The sequence below is a fragment of the Schistocerca piceifrons genome, chromosome 10 (assembly GCF_021461385.2).
Source record: "Schistocerca piceifrons isolate TAMUIC-IGC-003096 chromosome 10, iqSchPice1.1, whole genome shotgun sequence".
NCBI lineage: Eukaryota > Metazoa > Arthropoda > Insecta > Orthoptera > Acrididae > Schistocerca > Schistocerca piceifrons.
Genome location: NC_060147.1, coordinates 129589940 through 129609374, shown reverse-complemented (window position 1 = coordinate 129609374; position 19435 = coordinate 129589940). Strand labels below are relative to the sequence as shown.

The 19435-nt window shown below is 44.2% G+C and overlaps 1 non-coding gene across 1 annotated transcript; it reads right to left on the bottom strand.

Annotated features, from left to right (window-relative positions):
* Positions 1-7271: 7271 nt before the first annotated feature.
* Trnas-cga lies at positions 7272-7346 on the bottom strand. The gene has a single exon. It is a non-coding gene; the product is annotated as a tRNA-Ser (tRNA).
* Between the last annotated feature and the right edge of the window lie 12089 nt (positions 7347-19435).

Here is a 19435-nt window from a genome sequence, read left to right as displayed (position 1 = left end):
GAATGCTGCACCATACATTAACCCGCCAAGGTCGCTGATGTTCCACTTGTCACAGCCGTCGTGGATTTTCCGTTGCCCAATAGTGCATATGTTGCCGGTTTACGTTACCGCTGTTGGTGAAACGCTTCGTCGCTAAAAATAACGCGTGCAAAATATCTGTCATCGTCCCGTAATTTCTCTTGTGCCCCGTGGCAGAACTGTACACGACGTTCAAAGTCGCCGCCATGCAATTCCTGGTGCATAGAAATATGGTACGGGTGCAATCGATGTTGATGTAGCATTCTCAACACCGACGTTTTTGAGATTCCCGATTCTCGCGCAATTTGTCTGCTACTGATGTGCGGATTAGCCACGACAGCAGCTAAAACACCTACTTGAGCATCATCATTTGCTGCAGGTCGTGGTTAACGTTTCACATGTGGCTGAACACTTCCCGTTTCCTTAAATAACGTAACTATCCGGCGAACGGTCCGGACAATTGGATGATGTCGTCCAGGATACCGAGCAGCATACATAGCACACGCCCGTTGGGCATTTTGATCACAATAGCCATACATCAACACGATATCGACCTTTTCCGCAATTGGTAAACGGTCCATTTTAACACGGGTAACGTATCACGAAGCAAATACTGTCCGCACTGGCGGAATGTTACGTGATACCACGCACTTATACGTTTGTGACTATTACAGCGCCATCTATCACAAAGTGAAAAAAGTGGTTCAACTAAAACATTCATATTTCTTTACGTACTACACGAATATGTAATAAAAATGGGGGTTCCTATGTAAAAAAACGCAGTTGATATCCGTTTGACCTATGGCAGCGCCATCTAGCGGGCCAACCATAGCGCCATCTGGTTTCCCCCTTCAAGCTAGACGAGTTTTGTTCTTTGTAGTTTTTTCGTTTGATGCTTATTTCATGAGATATTTGGCTTTGTCACCATCAATGGACCACCCTGTACAAGCACTCTGGAAACCATCATGTGGTGCATGGCAGAGGATATCTTATACAGCTCCTAGGCATTCTCTTTCCTGTTGCACTTGCAAATGGAGCGAGGGGAAAATAACTGCCTTATTTGCCTCGATACGAGCCCTAATTACCCTTATCTTGTCTTGGTGGTCCTTGCGCGAAATGTACCTCGGCAGCAGCAGAATGGTTCTGCTGTCGTCCGCAAATGTCAGTTCTCCAAATTTTCTTAATAGTGTTTCACGAGAAGAAAGTGGCCTTCCATCCACGTGTCCCCACTTCAGCTCGCGACACATCTCCATAACACTCGCGCGTTGATCGAACCTACTGGTAACAAATCTCGGAGCCCGCCTCTGAATTGCTTTGTAGCCTTGTATTAATCTGATCTGGTAGAGATTCCAAAAAACTCGAGCTGTACTCAAGAATGGGTCGTACTAATTTTCTACAGGGTGTTTCAGAAGTAATGGTCAGTAATTCACACGTGGTAAATACAGACCAAAAGTGACTAAAAATCTCCAGTAAACATGAGACCACAAATCAATGATTGTCGAAATACAACACATTTTCTGTTGCGGTTCATCAGTGCCTAGGAACACATGGAATCTCTAAATTTTAAAGTAAGCGTTTTTAAATATCGTGCGTTCGTCTAAATGCAACATTGAATTCGCCTCTGAAATGTGTTGCGAATCCTCTCTGGCGGTGCTGGGGAATTTTGTAAATGCTGGAAGGCTGCTTCAATCCGCAAGCGTAATTCCCCAAGCGAGTTGACCACGGTAGCATAGACCGGGCTTTCGACATGACCCCAAACACAGGAATCCATGTAATTTAAATCTGGAGACCTTGGAGGCCATGGAACAGGCCTTATTCTACCTCTCCAAAGTTGACCACACGTCCGAGTTAGAAGCCTACCCACTCGTAAATAAAAATGTGCTGGAGCACCGTCATGCATGAACCACGTTTTCAGGCGTTGGTTCAGCGGGACATCATGATGTACATCTGGAAGTACAGTCCGCAGAAGTGGCATGTACTGCTGTCCGGCTAGTCTCTGTGGTAGGAAATGTGGTCCTATTATATGTCTCCAAGCAGTGCTGTACCAACAGTGCTTCTTCGACGATCATTCGGCAAATGCTACCAAATATCAGCCCCTTGGTTCATCTGGCCGGTCAGCTGCTCCACAGCTGCACGTCTACTCGCCTGTACACATCTCCACAGCTGTCATTCACCTCCGTAATGCACTACAGCTGCTTCGTCGCCGGTTTTGGGTAGTGTCTTTTTGCCGTGCACGGTATACTTTAACCATGGCAGCAAGCAAACTCAGCCGTTTCGGTAATGCTTCCACCCTTGGCCCAGAAGCCAATGATGAAACCCCCCTGGACGTCAGATAAATCACTCCGTTTCCGCATTATGGCAACGACTGCACTATTTTCCGCTTTATATACCCTCCACTGCTAGTGCTCCCACCTGCCGCCTGTGAGTGGTTATTGCACGTTGACGTCGAACATATGCGATGATCACATTTATGTGACTGGATCATGTATTTTGGGCGTTGCCATGTATAATAGTTGTGGTGCCGTTGAAACTCTATTAGTAATTATTCTGTAAAACGTACAGAAACGTGTATGACGTTCCGTCTCTCACAATAGTGGAATTCTTATTGGAAACCAAGAGCGTTTCCTCTCATCTGCTCTGGAAGTCGCACTACCCCTATATTTCCGAAATATAAGTACAGTTTAGTATTACGAACTGAGTGGCGATAGGTGGCCTTTGCAGATGAATCATGTTCCATCGGACAGATAGCCATGGGCGTGTACGGCGAGACACGTCTGAGAGCAACAGTTTCAGGCTGGAGGAGGGAGCTTTATTCTCTGGGGAAAGTTTTTGTGGCATACCTTGGGTGATCTCGTCATTCTGGAAGGTGTAATGGATCAACAAAAGGTCGCATCTGTCCCTGGGGCACCATGTCCTCTCCTAAAGGCAGTTTGTTTATCCTAGACATAATGATATCTATGAGCAGGACAATGCAACGTGTCACAAAGCAAGCAGTGTACGTGTGTAGTTTGATGAGCACCAGCATTTGTTTAGAATACTCCCATGGCCACCAAACTCCCAGATTTTAAACCCAATTGAGAATCTATGGAACCGCCTCGATCAGGGAGCTCGCATCATGGATTCTGAACTGAGAAATCTGGCGCAGCTGACCACAGCACTGGAGTCGGCAGGACTCCACATCCCTGTCAGTACCTTCCAAAACCTAGTTGACTCTCTTGCTGTATATGTTCCCACAATGGTCTGCACTGCAATAAAAATTACTTATCTTCTTTCCTTATCTCCTTTTTAAAAAAACAATAACAATTATGATCTTACTGGTCTGGACTTGGTTTCATGCTAGGCAGCGCGTGACCTTGAAGTAGAGTAATATCTCTGACTTGGAGTATTTTATCTGTGGCGCTCAAGCTCTTTGGCCAAGATGGCGGCGCCCACGGGTGCATGGGCCATAGTTTTACTAGGCCCGTGAGCTGAATAATTACGTCCGGTCTGCACCGCACCCAAGGCCTTGGCCGGAAGTTGCGGTTGGGCGCGGCCCAGACGGGACTGTTGGCTAAACAGCCTTATGGTACATTGGTTCCTAGCGTGCCATTTGTTTTGTATACCAGAAAAAAGAAGAAGTTGAATGCTGATGAGTATTTGTTTATATGGGCAGTGTAACCCAGCAGCTTATCGCTGACGTCACATCCTGCTAGCGCCAGTCTCAACACATAGCTCCAACCGCAACTTCTGGCCATGGCCTTGGGCGTGGCCCAGACCGGATGTAATTATTCAGCGTCATGGGCCTAGTGAAACTAAGACCCGTGCGCCCGTGGGCGCCGCCATCTTGGTGTTCACTTCTGGTAATGTACCTCAGCAATGCCTCTGCGATGTCTAGGTTACCGTCGTCACTGGCGGCGCAGTATATATGTGTACAGGTCGTTAAAGGCCATTGATATTGACCTGGCTGGACAATTTGATAAACAGCAATTAATTGGAGGACCCAAAGTATTTCGTGTACTGCGTCTGCAGCTCACTTGTGATGTACAAGCCGTGTTTGGAGGCTCGACATGGCTTACCTTGGCTGTTGTTTGGGCCAATCATGCAGACTACGGTAGCCTTGAAGCATTCCCAAATGCTAACATTCTTGCTTGGCAGACTTGGAGTATTGCTGAGACTACAGGACTGTTGGCTAAACACCCTTATGGTACATTGGTTCCTAGCATGCCATTTTTTTTGTCTACCACTCCCCACGCTTCTCTCCAGTACTAATTTGGTGATCCCCTGATGCTTTGGAATGTGTCCTACCAACTGATCCCTTCTTTTGGTCTCTTCCCCACAAACGACCAAAAACATATCTCTTCTCCCCAATTCTGCTTGCTCAGTACCTCCTCATTAGTTACATGATCTTCCCATCTAATCTTCAGCGTTCTACTGCGGCACCACATCCCAGAAGCATCTATTCCCTTTTTGTCTAAACTGTTTATCATTCACGTTCCACATCCACACATGGTTACACTTCAGACTATTACTTTCATAAAGGACTTACTGAGACTTTAATCTGTATTCGATGTTAACAAATTTTTCTTCTTCAGAAACGCTTTTCTTGCTATTGCCAGTCTACATTTTATATCCTCCCTACTTCGACCATCATCAGTTATCTTGCTTCCCAAATAGCAAAACTCATCTGCTACTTTAAGTGCTTCATTTCCTAATCTAATTCCCTCAGCACCACCTGATTTAACTCAACTACATTCCACTATCCTCGTTTTGCCTTTGTTGATGTTCATCCTATATCCTCCCTTCAAGACACTGTCCATCCCATTCAACTGCTCTTGCAAGTCCTTTGCTGCCTCTGCAAAAATTGCAGTGTCACTGGCAAACCTCAATTTTTTTATTTCTTCTCCCTGCACTTTAATTATTACTCCAAATTTTTCTTTTGTGTCGTTCACAGCTTGCTTATTATACATTTTGAATAACATCGGGGATAGGCTACAACCCTGTCACACTCCCTTCTCAACCACTGCTCCCCTTTTGTGCCCCTCGACTCTTATAACCGCCTTCTGGTTTCTGTACAAATTGTAAATACCCTCTTGCTCCCTGTATTTTACCCTTGCAACCTTTGGAATTTGAAAGAGAGTATTCCAGTCAACATTGTCAAAAGCTTTCTCTAAGTCTACAAATGCTATAAACGTAGGTTTTATCTTTCCTTAACCTATCTTCTGTCACACCTGTGAATGCCTGCTTTCTTTGTGATTGAAATTATTATATTCTTTTTGAATTCTAAAGGTATATTGCCTGTCTCATACGTCTTGCCCACCAGATGGAAGAGTTTTGTCATGGCTGGCTCACCCAAGGCTATCAGTAGTTCTAACGGAATGTTGTCTACTCCCGGGACCTTGTTTCGACTTAGGTCTTCTAGTGCTCTGTCAAATTCTTCACGCAGTATCATATCTCCCATTTCACCTTCATCTACGTCCTCTTCCATTTCCATAATATTGCCTTCAGGTCCATCACCGTTGTATGCACTCACTAATACTCCTTCCACCTTTCTGCTTTCCCTTCCTTGCTTAGGACTGGTTTTGCCTCTGAGCTCTTGATATTCATACAAGTGGTTCTCTCTCCTCCGAAGGTCTCTTTAAGTTTACTTTATGCAGCATCTATCTTACCACTAGTAATATACGCCTCTACATCCTTACATTTGTCCTCTAGCCATTCCTGCTTAGTCATTTTGCATTTCATGTCGATCTCATTTAGACGTTTGTTTTCCCTTTCACCTGCCTCATTTACTGCATTTTTTAATATTTTCTCCTTTCATCGATTAAATTCAATATCTCTTGTGTTAGCCATGAACTTCTATTAGCCCTCATCTTTTTATGTACTTGGTCCTCCGTTGCCTTCACTATTTCGTCTCTCAAAGCCACCCATTCTTCTTCTACTGTATTCATTTCCCCGGTTCTTGTCAGTCGTTCCCTAATGCTCCCTCTGAATCCCTGTACAACCTCTGGTTCTTTTAGTTTATCCAGGTCCTACCTCGTTAAATTCCAGCCTTTTTGCAGTTTCATCGCTTTTAATCTGGAGTTTATAACCAATAAAATGTGGTCAGAGTCCACATCTGTTCAACGTGCCTACGAAGCTCTAAAATTGACAGGAATTTCTGTTGTCGGTGAACGCAGATCCGTTTCAACGAGTTTTCGAGCGAACATTGTGAAGAGATATTCGTTTTATAAACAAAAACTGTCTTTTCTTGCTGCTGTTTATTTTATTTCCTTTAGACGTGTGTTGCATTTCACTTTAATGCATCTTCAGTGGGATAGTTCTTGGAATCGGCGTTTCTTGTCATCTGATCACATGCTGGAGGTGGAACTTTAACTTGACTTACGAAAAATAAGCACGTTTTCATATTCCAAATTTTTTTCTTGACAATTTTCATATTGTTTGCCCTTATTGCTGTGGAGCACTAGTAGTCTTCTGTCACTAGTTGTAGATATTTCAATTAAATTTGCGATTTAATGTCGTAACTTCTGTGAGTTCTGAACTCAAAGCATTAATTTCGTTACGCAAATTCTCTTTACTAAATGCGACTGACTTTTCGTCACTACCAGTAGTTATGTTACGGATTTTGTCTACTTCATTGTTCAATTCGTTTCACTAGATCCGTACGCCGTTAACCATTATACTCATCGATTTTTGTCCATCTTGCTTGTATTATTGATTTTAATGATCTCATTATTTTGCGCCTGTGTTTTATCAAGAGCTTTACTAACCAGTTCAATTATTTGCTTGCATTTTTTTTGTCAATGTGGGTCCGAAATTCTTGGGTTTCCGTTTCGGTTTCTTCGCGTTTGACTTTACATCCCTGTCTGAGCTGATCATGTTTTTCATCGAACATCTCAGTAAACTCGGATCGCAAATTATTCACAGTATCTGTTAACATGTTCAATTTAAAAAAAACTTCCTGGCAGATTAAAACTGTGTGCCCGACCGAGACTCGAACTCGGGACCTTTGCCTTTCGCAGGCAAGTGCTCTATCAACTGAGCTACCGAAGCACGACTCACGCCCGGTACTCACAGCTTTACTTCTGCCAGTACCACGTCTACTACCTTCCAAACTTTACAGAAGCTCTCCTGCGAACCTTGCAGAACTAGCACTCCTGAAAGAAAGGATATTGCGGAGACATGGCTTAGCCACAGCCTGGAGGATGTTTCCAGAATGAGATTTTCACTCTGCAGCGGAGTGTGCGCTGATATGAAACTTCCTGGCAGATTAAAACTGTGTGCCCGACCGAGACTCGAACTCGGGACCTTTGCCTTTCGCGGGCAACTGCTCTACCAACTGAGCTACCGAAGCACGACTCACGCCCGGTACTCACAGCTTTACTTCTGCCAGTACCTCGTCTCCTACCTTCCAAACCTTACACAAGCTCTCCTGCGAAACTTGCAGAACTAGCATTCCTGAAAGAAAGGATATTGCGGAGACATGGCTTAGCCACAGCCTGGGGGACGTTTCCAGAATGAGATTTTCACTCTGCAGCGGAGTGTGCGCTGATATGAAACTTCCTGGCAGATTAAAACTGTGTGCCCGACCGAGACTCGAACTCGGGACCTTTGCCTTTCGCGGCCAACTGCTCTACCATCTGAGCTACCGAAGCACGACTCACGCCCGGTACTCACAGCTTTACTTCTGCCAGTACCTCGTCTCCTACCTTCCAAACTCATTCATGTTCAATTTAGTTTTGATTTTCTCCTGAATTTGTTTGTTTTCCTTCCACATTTCTTTGTTTTCCTCCCGAACAGATTGTATTTGCCTTTACGATTCTTTCATTTTGTCGACCATCATTAATTCCATTTCCTCTAATACCTGAGTAGAGACGTTATTACTGACAGTAGTGGTCCCCTTTTTTTGAGTAACCAACGGCGTTGAACTAGGCTTGGGCAGACGTTTTCAATAAGCATCAAGTTAAAGAGTGATGGAAGCTGCGATTGCTGATGAGCTTCACCGCCTTGTCCATTGAACTTATCCTAGGTGGGCAGCTTCACAAAAGGATTTGGCAACCTCCATCAAGCATACTTAGTTGACATGATTGCTTATTCGAAATGGAATTCTGGATATAAATATTTATTAGCAGTGGTTGACATTTATTCCAAATACGCGTGGGTTGCTGCTCTGAAGACTAAAGACGGTGTTGCAGTTGCAAACGCGCTTTAAAAAATTTACACAGAAAGCAGGCGCGTTGTAGTACATTTACAAACTGATCTTGGGAAATAATTCTACAATACTAGTTTCAAAAAGTTAATGTAACATCTCAGAATTAATCATAAGTCCACTTTTTCGAATATGAAAGCTTCCGTAGTTGAACGTTTCAGCAGAACTCTCAAGAGTCTTATGTTCAGAAAATTTACTGCTCAGGGCTCCTACAAATTGATTAATACTGTACAAGGATTCGTAAAGCAATACAATCACACGAAACACAGGACAATTAAAATGCAGCCAGCGGAGGTGTACAATAAAATCAAAATGATCGAAACACGCCCTTCGAAACTTAAAATTGGCGGTTATGTCAGTTTTAGCAAAAAGAAGACAGTCTTTGACAAAGGATACACTGCAAACTGGTCAACGGAAATTTACAGAATACGTAAAGTGCAGTTTCTCAGATGCAGGTATTGGTGGTACGTCTTCCATTTCCAAAATTTGCGAGCTCGCAGGCGAGCTCTTACCTGCTACTTTTTTGGTTTAGTTCCCATTACTGCAAGGGGTGAGGGATCTTGGCTGCTACATTTCGCTCCAGTTCTCCTTGCCGCCACCACTCTTCTGGTAAAGACGAAGATAGCGACAGAGTTGATCACTCGTGGTACACAGGATGTGGTACACAGAACAAACTATCTCCGTGGTACTTAACCCGAATTTCGTTAGTGGTTGACGGATCGACCTATTTCCGTGGAGCCCGAATTTCGTTAGTGGTTGACGGATCGACCTATTTCCGTGGTACACAAATCGAACTAACCTACACTTGCGCAACACACTGGAAAAACGACACACGCAAGATGTTTTTTTCCACCTCATCCGGCCTAAACCGACCCTTTTAATACTTGAACTGATAATTCGTAAGAAAGGAAAGTTCACAACATTCCCATATTAAATTATGCAAATTGTAACCTCTTGTACACACACACAGAGAAAACTGTAATTATAAACATTGTGTGTGTGTATGTGTGTGTGTGTGTGTGTGTGTGTGTGCGTGTGCGTGTGTGTGTGTGTGTGTGTGTGTGTGTGGTTGTTGTGTGTGTGTATGTGTGTGTGGGTGGGTGTGTGAGTGAGTGTACGTAACCGACTCATCTCGACGGCTGCCCGACCTTGGGCAACGGCCACAGCGCGATGACTCAGATGGGTACGGTGCAGTGTAGTAAGTGTCCTCGTTGCCTATATACGTTTTCAAAGTGTTCCAGAACGAACATAGACATACTACTGTCGTGATACGTGTGTTGCATTAGGATGAACATTGGCCCAAATGTCACAGTTGTAGTTGTCAAAAATACCATCACGGGTAAATCCGGTCTCATTCATGAATAGAATACCGCTTACAAACAGAGAATTCAGGATTCACTCTTGTTCCACCCATTGACATGAATTCTCTGTAGGAGGGAAGTCTATGTTATTGAGGGCTTGCACTCGCTTGGGATGATATGGATAGAATTCTTGCCGATGCGAAACCCCCACACACTGGTACGAATCAGGACACGCTCTTGGGTAGCAATCCCCCTTGTTGAAATACTCGGACGTTCGTGTACAATGCTGAACACCCTTTTCTCAACATCATATGTTATGGATCTGGGTCGAACTAGTCGTACATGGTGTGCGAAACTCCCGGCCTCTCTAAGGCACTGATGTAATCGCCTAAATGTACGCCTGTTGGGCTGCCTGTGAAGAGGGAAAGCTTCCTCACACACTCGTGCAGCTCACTTTGCCACACAAGAAGTGATGTCAGTGTGCTCTCCATTAGTGTACACTCTGTCCATGGTGATTATGAGGCCGGTACGGCACAGTGCATAGAGGGGGAAAGGGAAGTAGTTGCGCATGCGTAAATACACAGAAAGGGGGAAAGGGGGAAAGGGAAGTAGTTGCGCATGCGTAAATACACAGATAGTCGATCCCTAACCTTGAGATATCAGCGTTTTCAGTTGGTTCCCAACTCAAATTAATGCGATACCTCAGCAACGGTTGATTTGCCAACCCATGTTTCTTGGAGCTTTCTAGCTACTTTTGGCCTGCACTTTCCATGTGTGAATTATTGACCATCACTTCTGAAACTCTCTGTACACGCAATCTCCATTGTAGCTGAGCTGCACTTTCCTAAAATTCTCCAAATATACCGCAGTCGACTACTCGCCTAATACTTAATCATACATGATCGTACCACACTTACACATCATATCTTAAATACCATAAAATCCGGATGGAGTCATGGTTGGTAGTCACACTTTATAATTAAGACATTTTATTGCCATTACCCCGCAAAAAATCCAGAATTACAAATTGTGGACGAGTCACTAGATAAAGCTTTGCAAATACAGTTAGAAACCCAACGTACTCAGTACTCAAACAGTCCCTTATTAAGAAAACAGAATTACTGACACACTTCAGAAGTTCAAACTCCCATATAGGATTTCCCTGTAAATACATGTAATAAACCAACTACAAGTAAAGGGTGACTCAATGACACTTGAACACTAGTGCTAAGCTATGATCAAATTACATAACATGATAGAACCACTTAAACAAAAAAGAAAGAAAGAAAAAAACTAGAGCAGAAACATTGATCTTTAAAATTACTAGAAAAGGCTGCACAAGGAACTCAGCAGATGCTATGCAGTTGCCAGTCCCTAATATTTAAGTTCATATGCGAACAGGTTACATACAATATGCATTTATATATTCACCAGCTTAAACCGCCTTGGTGGGAGGAAGATAAATACTAAACTTTGGAAAGCGATATGTGAACAACTCCCGGTAGTAGCCAGGTTCTTAAGCATTGCCAGGCCTAGACCTCGGATGACATTTCACTCCCTGCCAAGGCGCTGGCACAATCAAAAGTTTCTGCACGAATCACAAAGACATTCCAATAACTTTCATATCAGGTACACAATACGAGGGAGCGGGTTCCACAGTTTCACCGCTTTCCTTCAAATTTTGATCCCAGCGAAGTCACAGAACTTGTATCTCCAAGCTGCCCATGTCGGCTAAAAGCTCAACCAATTTCACACCACAACATGTAACGGTCATCACCCTCGTTCGGCAGCCGTTGACACTCGTCTCCCCTCAAATGTCGTGAGATCTCCAGGGTTACCCGTGGATGGCCAACAACCCAATCGGCCAACAACCCAATCGCTTCGCCCGCCAGTCCGGAAGATAAGACACCCGAAACGCAAAGATAACTTAGCTGAACCACAATCGATCTCAACGATACATGAACAAAATAACACTGGCGCTAGCTCGCCACGGCTCGTTTAGCTGATGTTATTATTCTGTATCATGTCACGTTTCAACGTTATGCGTACATGCGACGGCTAATTGGAAAGTAAGGAACGATAAGTCGCGAAATGGTAACCACAGTGAAAATCAAAACTGTTTTATTTGCAACGGTTAGCTACAACTTCCAGCTACTTCTCTACACAGTCACCGCTCAGAGTTAGACATCTGTCGTAGCGTTGTACAAACTTTTCAATTCCCTCGTTACAGAAGACAGCCACCAGTGCTTTTCGATAATTATCTACTCTGGACTGCAGTTCGTTGTCTGTGTCAAAATTTTGTCTTCATAGCCAGCAGTTCATTTGAGCAGAGATTAACTTCAGGGGTAGCCAATTACGAGCTGTATTGTGGGTGATCAAACGCTTCCCATCGAAAACGCTGCAGGAGCACCTTCATTGCCCCTGCAGCGTCGGCCAAGAATCGTCGTGTAGAACGAACCGCATGGCAGCTATGTTATGTGGATTGCATAGCTTCAGGCGAAATCTTTCGCCAGGCCCTCATACTTGGCAGCAGACGCTAATTTCTAGCCATCTTTACGTTCTCACTGTGAGCTCAGAGCTGGAAAGAGCGACATGATGAGATCGACGGGCATACTAGACACAGTTCCCAACGCATCTGTGCAAAGCTTCATCAGATTTTCGCTGTATTTTCCATTTCGCGACCGACTGTTCCTTACTTTCCGAATAACCCACGTATTTTATCAATGTGAATGTGTCAAGCAGCACACCACTGATACTGTATTCGGACATTAAATGATTGGTTGTCCTACTCATCTGCATTAACTTAAATTTTCCTACACTTAGAGAAAGCTGCCAAGTAGAAATTCTGTCTGAGTCATCCTGCATTCTCACTCTTTCCCGCACATGATAGTGTTACCACCAAACATTCGCAGAAAGATACTCACCCCATTCATCAGATCGTTTATGTATACAAAAAATAAGAGTTCTCCTACCACATTTCGTGGTAGCACTCCTGATGATACCCTTGTCTCTGATGAACACTCGCCATCCAAGACATCATACTGGGTTCTGTTACTCAAGAAGTCTGCGAGCCACTAACATACCTGGGAACCTATTCCACACGCTTGGACCTTCATTAAGGGATAACATCACTGTAACAGATTTTAAGAAAAGCATTCACCTGGCAGATTTTTTGGGGCAGAAGAAAAGGTCGTAGAACTATGATGCTTCAGGTAGTCATTGAGCATATATTTAAGTATATTCAAGAAGTTTTTATGGGAAAATATTGCAAAATGGCGACTTTGCAGAAATTCTTGCGAGACACATTGAATTTGAGGTGATCTGTGGTATGAACTATAACTGATGTCTGTTTGAATCACCAAGCAAGGTGACGCAGTGATTAAGCACACTGGACTTGCATTCACTAGGACGATGGTTCGAACCTGAATGTAGCCATCCAGACTTAGGTTTTCCACGATTTCCCTAAATCGCTCCAGGCAAATTCTGGGATGGTTCGTTTGAAAGGGCATGGCCGACTTCCTTCCCCAACCTTGACACCATCCAAGCTTGCATTCCATTTTTAATTACTTTAATGTCAATGGGACATTAAATCCAATCTTTATCACTTCCTTCCTTCCTTCCAATTTGAATCTGGAAAAACGGAAAAAATCTATATAGCTAGCGAAGCATGTAGGGAATTTTAAAAATGCTGGTTTTTGTGTGATTGGCAAGTGTTCGAACAAAGTTGCTTAACTTTGTTTATACATATTGTTTAAATTAAATAATCGAAAATCCTATACATGTTTCAATTTGAAATGTTATTTCAAAACTGTGGTTTAATCTTCAAATAAAAAGATTGAAAATTGACGTAGTATGTTGTGTGCCATTTTGAAAAATAATACTCTGATTAAAATACGTTTGACATTTTGGAATCTGTTACAGACACAATCAAATGTCAAAATTCTATTTTTAGAAAACTCTTACCATTGATCTGCTATCCCAGCACTGGTCTGTCTTGTTGTTGTTGTTGTAATCAAAATTATACCCACTGGTTTGTCATAGACCAATTGAAATATTGTTCATGGCAATTCCATAAACGCACAAAACATCTCGATAGTAGTAAGGTAAAAGAGCTGCTGGTGCACTTTTGTTATCAAACTGACATGCAAATTAATTAAATTGTGACAGTTGATTGATTTATGTCTGCCTCTTCCTCCCCTTACCTTCTGTTCTGCTAACTGGTTTATGACCTGGGGCTCGATGGGTCATAAACTACTCAGCAGAACGACAGGTTATGGGGAGGGAGAGGAGTCACAAAACAGTCAACTCTTACAATTTAACTTAATTTGCGTATCAATTTGAAATCAAAGGTGCACCAGAATTCCCCTTGCCCCACTATTTACAATTGCGTTTAGCGCTACTCCAGGCAGGCGCATTGCTAAGGCGACTCAACTGTAGATTTCATATGCATTCCGTATGAACCTACTGCTTGGTGTAACAACATCTGGGAAATCTGGACAAGCAATACTTCTTGTGAAGGCTAAGCCTTGAGAACTTTGTTCTTCCAATTTCATGTCTGCATTGCACAATTTACACTTTATGTATTGTGAAATGACAGAGAAAACGGCAAGAAACTGTAATCCTACAGCTCAATTCGTAATTCACATCAGAATCCAGGTCACCATCTCCCAGTTTCTTAGCAGAGGAATTGGTTCCTTCCGAACTGCTCTCAGACTCATGTCTACTCTTTGGACGTTTGATGAGATACTGCTTCGATATTGCGTTGGACACAACGTTTTGGTACATTTTCTGCCCTAGTACACTTTCTTATCACTCATTCTCACCTGAAAGATAAGACTGTATGCTACAAGTTCGCAAATAAACTATCAAAAGCCAATACTGCACACAAAAATAAGGATTCGTACACATGCTGACGCAAAGCTATCATGTTATTGTCTTTAAATGCTTCTAACTACACCGGGGTGACAAAAGTCATGGCACGACAATAAGCACCTATGCAGGTCGCACCAGTGTTTAAGAAGGGTAGTAGGAGTAATCCATCGAACTACAGACCTATATCATTGACGTCGGTTTGCAGTAGGGTTTTCGAGAATATACTGCATTCAAACATTATGAATCGCCTCGAAGGGAACGATCTATTGATACGTAATCAGCATGGTTTCAAAAAACATCATTCTTGTGCAACGCAGCTAGCTCTTTATTCGCACGAAGTAATGGCCGCTATCGACAGGGGATCTCAAGTTGATTCCGTATTTCTAGATTTCCGGAAAGCTTTTGACACCGTTCCTCACAAGCGACTTCTAATCAAGCTGCGGGCCTATGGGGTATCGTCTCAGTTGTGCGACTGGATTCGTGAGTTCCTGTCAGGAAGGTCGCAGTTCGTAGTAATAGACGGCAAATCGTCGAGTAAAACTGAAGTGATATCAGATGTTCCCCAGGGAAGCGTCCTGGGACCTCTGCTGTTCCTGATCTATATGAATGACCTGGTGACAGTCTGAGCAGTTCTCTTAGGTTGTTCGCAGATGATGCTGTAATTGACCGTCTAGTAAGCTCATCCGAAGACCAGTATCAGCTGCAAAGCGATTTAGAAAAGATTGCTGTATGGTGTGTCAGGTGGAAGTTGACACTAAATAACGAAAAGTGTGAGGTGATCCACATGAGTTCCAAAAGAAATCCGTTGGAATTCGATTACTGGATAAATCGTACAATTCTCAAGGCTGTCAATTCAACTAAGTACCTGGGTGTTAAAATTACGAACAACTTCAATTGGAAAGACCACGTAGATAATATTGTGGGGAAGGCGAGCCAAAGGTTGCGTTTCATTGGCAGGACACTTAGAAGATGCAACAAGTCCACTAAAGAGACAGCTTACACTGCACTCGTTCGTCCTCTGTTAGAATATTGCTGCGCGGTGTGGGATCCTTACCAGGTGGGATTGACGGAGGACATCGAGAGGGTGCAAAAAAGGGCAGCTCGTTTTGTATTATCACGTAATAGGGAAGAGAGTGTGGCAGATATGATACGCGGGTTGGGATGGAAGTCATTAAAGCAAAGACGTTTTTCGTCGCGGCGAGAATTTCAGTCGCCAACTTTCTCTTCCAAATGCGAAAATATTTTGTTGCTCCCAACCTACATAGGTAGGAATGATCATCAAAATAAAATAAGAGAAATCAGAGGTCGAACAGAAAGGTTTAGGTGTTCGTTTCTCCCGCGCTCTGTTCGGGAGTGGAATGGTAGAGAGACAATATGATTGTGGTTCGATAAACCCTCTGCCAAGCACTTAAATGTGAATTGCAGAGTAATCATGTAGATGTAGAAGACGGTTGTGGTGTGACGTACACGAGGTATAAAAGCGCAGTGGGTTGGCGGAACTGACATTCGTACTCGGGTGGTTCACGTGAAAAGATTTTCGGCGTGATTATGGCCGCATAACAGGAATTAACGGACTTTGAATGCGGAATGGTAGTTGCACCTAGGGACATGGGATGTTATATTTTTGGGAAAGCAATATTCTGAGATCCACTGTGTCAAGAGTATGCCGCTTTACCTCTCACCGGCGACAACGGCCTTCACTTAATGACGTTTGCGTAGAGTTGTCAGCGATAACAGATATGCAACATTGCGTGAAATTCCCACAGAAATCAATGTGGGGCGTATGACGAACGTACGTGTTAGGACAGTGTAGCGAAATATGGCGACAGTGGTCTGTGGCAACGCACGACTGCCTTTGCTAACAGCACGACATGGCCGGCAGCGCCTGTCCTGGGCTCGTGACCACACCAGTTGGACCCTAGACGACTGGAAAACCGTGACGTAGTCAGCTGAGTCCCGACTTGAGCTGGTGGTAGGGTGCGAGTGTGGCGCAGACCTCCCACAAAGCTATGGGCCCAAGTTCTCAACAATGCACTGTGCATGCTGATGATTGCTCGATAAGGGTGAAGGCAATACGGAATGGGCTGCACCCTCTGGTCCAACTTAACCGATTATTGACAGGAAATGGTTGTGTTCTGCTACCTGGAGACCTTTTGCAGCCAAAGAAGTTTTATGCGTGACGATGAGCCACGTCGCCGGACTACAATGGTTCGCAACCAGTGTGAAGAAAATTCTGGACAGTCCGATCGAATGATTTTCCACTCAGATCACCCGACATGAATCCCATCGAGCATTTATTGGGGCACAGTCGAGAGGTCAGTTTGCGCACAAAATCCTGCACCGGCTACACTTTCACGATCATGGATGGCTGTAAAGGCTCAGTATTTCTGCTGCGGACAACGAACGACTCATAGTGTCCACGCCACGTCGAGTTGGTGCCCTGCTCCGGGCAAAAGTAGATCCGACGCGATAGCGGGAGGCATCGCATGGTTTTTGTCACCTCAGTGTGTAACCAAGCACCACAGGGAGTACCGACTTAGCGCAGGTAGGCCGTTTCCGGTCATCCAAGGCCGTAGAGGTTCTCGGAATTCCATATAGGAGATTTTATTATTTCAGGGAGCAGACGCTTTGCCTCATACGCTATAGGCCATTAAAATTGCTGTACCATGAAGATGGCGTGCTACAGACGCGAAATTTAACCGACAGGAAGAAGATGCTGTGATGTGCAAATGATTAGCTTTTCAAAGCATTCACACAAGGTTGGCGGCGGTGGCGACACTTACAACGTGTTAACATGAGGAAAGTTTCCTCTCGATTTCTCATGCAAAAACAGCGGTTGACCGGCGTTGCCTGGTGAAACGTTGTTGTGATGCCTCGTGTAAGGAGGAGAAATGTGTAGCATCACGTTTCCGACTTCGATAGGTCGGATTGTAGCCTATCGCAATTGCGGTTTATCGTATGGCGACATTGCTGCTCGCGTTGGTGGAGATCCAATGACTGTTAGCAGAATATGGAATCGGTGGGTTCAGGAGAGTAATACGGAATGCCGTGCTGGATCCCAACAGCCTCGTGTCACTAGCAGTCGAGACGACAGACATCTTATACGCATGGCTGTAACGGATCGTGCAGCCACGTCTCGATCCCTGAGTCAACAGATGGGGACGTTTGCAAGACAACAACCATCTGCACGAACAGTTCGTCGAATTTGCAGCAGCATGGACTATCAGCACGGAGACCGTGGCTGCGGTTACCCTTGACGCTGCACCACAGCCAGGAGCGCCCGCGATGGTGTACTCAACGACAAACCTGGGTGCACGGGTGGCAAAACGTGATTTTTTCGGATGAATCCAGGTTCTGTTTACAGCATCATGATGATCGCATCCGTGTTTGGCGACATCGCGGTGAACGCACATTGGAAACGTGTATTCGTCATCGCCATACTGGCGTATCATCCGGTGTGATGGTATGTTGTGCCATTGGTTACACGTCTCGGTCACCTCTTGTCCGCATTGACGGCACTTTGAACAGTGGACGTTGCATTTCAGATGTGTTACGACCCGTGGCTCTACCCCTCATTCGATCCCTGCGAAACCCTACATTTTAGCAGGATAATGCACGATCGCATGTCCTGTACTGGCCTTTCTGGATATAGGAAACGTTCGACTGCTGCCATGGCCAGCAAATTCTCCAGATCTCTCACCAACTGAAAACGTCTGATCAATGGTGGCCGAGCAACTGGCTCGTCACAATACGCCAGTCACTGCTCTTGATGAACTGTGGTATCATGTTGAAGGTGCATGGGCAGCTGTACCTGTACATGCCATCCAAGCTCTGTTTGACTCAATGCCCAGGCGTATCAAGGCCGTTATTACGGCGAGAGGTAGTTGTTCTGATTTCTCAGGATCAATGCACCCAAATTGCGTGAAAATGTAATCACATGTCAGTTCTAGTATAATATATTTGTCCAATCAATACCCGTTTATCATCTGCATTTCTTCTTGGTGTAGCTATTTTAATTGCCAGTAGTGTATTTTAGAAGATTCAAGGCATCTATTAACAAATTGAAAAGATGTTTTTTTTTGTAATTCTACAGTGGTGTTACCTATTAACAATCTGCAGTTGAGCACCGTATCAAATGCTTTCCAGTAACGTTACAGAGATGGGGAGTTACGTAGCGATGTCAGGAATGTTATTTCTGGTCGACTCGAGTCCCATCCGAAGTATGCAGATGAAGAACAGGAAAGGCAGAAGTCTGAATGATTAACACCAGTAGTGCATTGTGGGACATGAAATCACCTCCAAAATGGACTCTGGGATGGCTGTGCTTACATCGTGCTGGCGGAGTTGAGATGTGCCGCTGCAGTGCACTTGACACAGTCTTGCAAAGAGTGTGGTTTTTTTTTCGCTTCCTGTTTTCAGCTACAGGCGCGAGGGGCAACAGTTATGGGCCATAAATGCCAGCAGCTATGGTGACCTTCCTGGGAAACACTCGGTATGCACGACGCTTTTTTTTGTACCAGAGAGCATGTAGCCTCACCGTCTGTAGACGTAGAGACTTAGTCAGCAGACAATATGCACAATTCCTGCTGAAATGGCGTGGAGCGAGTCAGTTTACAAGTTATGTACATCTGATTTGTTTTGTGTGTATTGTAAGTAGGTTATTTAGGTTTTCATGTTGGTAACGTCTCGTAGCGCTGTGTATGAAAATCACTGGCTGTGCTGTGTGCAGTCTGTGGCTTGTTTGCATTGTTCGAATATTCGCTATTGCAGTGTTGGGCAGTTGGAAATTAGTCCCCAGCAGTTATGGAAGTTCTGTTGTGCAGTTGGAGGTGAGAGGCCAACAGTGGTGGCTGTGGGGAGGGAGATGGCGGAGTTTTGAGAGCGGATGATTTAGGCGTGTGTCCATGAGAGACAGTAAATTTGTAAGACTGGATGTCACGAACTGACATACAGGGTGAAAAGTATTTAAACCGACAAACTCTGGGAGGTTGTAGGGGACATCAAAACAAATATTTTTCCCTAATGTCAGTTTTTTCCTATGAGGATTATTTAAACCGGTGGA